The sequence below is a fragment of the Myotis brandtii genome, unplaced genomic scaffold (assembly GCF_000412655.1).
Source record: "Myotis brandtii unplaced genomic scaffold, ASM41265v1 scaffold3495, whole genome shotgun sequence".
In the NCBI taxonomy this organism is placed as follows: domain Eukaryota; kingdom Metazoa; phylum Chordata; class Mammalia; order Chiroptera; family Vespertilionidae; genus Myotis; species Myotis brandtii.
The window spans coordinates 42,199-44,278 of NW_005363446.1; positions in this window are offsets into that span (position 1 = coordinate 42,199).

Consider the following 2,080-nt stretch of genomic DNA (forward strand, 5'->3'; position numbering starts at 1 on the left):
CTCCCTCCCGCCCAGCGCCGCGCCCTGCGCCAGGGCTGGAAGGGAACGCGCTCCGCTCCCATTGGCGAAAGTGCTCCCGGGAAGGATGCAGGTTTAGGGGGCCGCCCCCTGATCCGAGCCTCTACGGGGTCCGGGAGGTGCGTGTGATGAGCTGCGGAAGGGACTTTGGAGGACCCCGAGAGAGCGCACACCTGCGTGCCACGGCCTCAGGCGGTCGGCGGCGGGCACTTGGATCGACCAGTCCCCGCCGCCAGAGACCCACACGGGTCCCTGCAGTGATCACCCAGCTCCAACCACCCCCTTCTGAGCCGTGACGCGCGTGGCCAGGCTTGTGGGAATGGCTGAGAGAGGAAAGCCTGACTTTGAACTAGTTACTAGACACAAAAAACTCTCAGATGCCCATGAAGCTACACATCGAGTGAAAGGCTGAGTGGAGTGAGGGCGTCGAATCCAAAGTTCATGGACTAAGAAGTGCTCCCCCTCCCCCCACCTTACTGCCTCATCAATGCAGAACAGTTACCACGAATTCTTTCACCCAGGACATGAAATAGCTTTCTGTAAATATTACAAGCCACACCAAAAGGCAAAAAACAGTTTGAAGGGACAGAGCAAACATTCGAACCACACTCGGATACGGCAAGCATGTTTGAATGATCAGATCCCAAATTTGTTTAAACTAATGTTCGAGTACTCTATTTCTGTTAAGGTCTCAAAGGAGGAACGCAGGAGGCCCACATGGCTCCTGCACCCAAAGATGGGGAGTCACAGGTTTTTAAAGGACTCCAGGCAGGCTTTTTCTGGGCGGATAATTCTCTGGGCAGGTCCGGATTCTGGGAAACTCCAGAGGGGAGAGAGAATGGTCTAAGCAAGTGGAATGTCCATTGTGAAGTGTCCCAAAGTTCAGTTCCCAGGAGAGTGGGTATCAATTATTTGATCAGACCTAACATTTTCCATATTTGGTTATAAGTCATTTGACCCTAAAAGTGAGGGTTTGTTTGTGAGGGAAAATTCACAAATATGTGGAACTAAAAATCACACTCTTAAACAACCAATGAGTCAAAGAAAAAAAAGGAAATTATAAAGTACCTTGAAACAAGTGAAAATGAAAATACGACATATCAAAACTTAGAAGAGCTCTCTCCCTCTCTCCCTTCCTCTCTACAACAATTTAAAAAAAAAAAAAGCAAGTCCCCCTTTGGGACAGTCTCAGGAGGGTTACTGTCGCTGAGCATCTGATCTTGCTTTGTCAGCCTGCCCAGCCCAAGTTTCCTTCACTCTTGGGAGCCCCAACTATTCATCTGTTCACTCTTCCTTCCTTCTTCCTTTCTTTTTTCTCCTTCCTTTCTCCTGTCCATCTTTCCTTCCCTCTGTCCATCCACAGCTCCCAGCCTGCACAGGAGCCCTGGCCCCAGCCTGTGCCTGCGCCTGCGCCTTCCCACCACTAGAGGGCACGCCAGCTCCCCTAGCATTTGCTGTCTCATTATTGCTTAGCAACGCGGGTGGGGTCACTGTTTTTGAGAGCGACGCTGGTTTCCCACGCAGGCGCAGTGGCAGAGCCCTGCCACCGCCATGATTGACACAATCAGTATCCTGTAGGCGGACGTTATTGAGGCAGCCAGCCATTATGGAGACAATCAGTACTAGAGAGGCTGTCATTGAGGGTACCACGAGACGCATGGGTATCATGAGAACGTGTTAGTACCGCGAGCCACAGAGAGATCGAAAAGAGCGAATTAGGGAGGTCAGAGTGAATATCTGCAGGACTCTGACTGTGGTGGAGCAGACGGTTCAGGAGTCAGTGACCATGAACATGGTTAGCGACTCAGATGCCTACACCATCGCGGACACCTCAATGATGAGGTCCGTGGTGGCTGTCTGATTGTATTTCAGCAGCATCAAAATGAGTCGCCCCTTCCAGTATCTTAGTAAATTCCAATATTGCGTCCTATTTTTTCAAGTTACTTCTGTGAAATTAGGTTATTACTGAGTACTTTTTTCTGATAGTAAATTAGTTGTAAACATATTTTTTTCTGAATAAAAAATTCCAGTTAATACTTTGGTGTTGAAACATTTTATATAT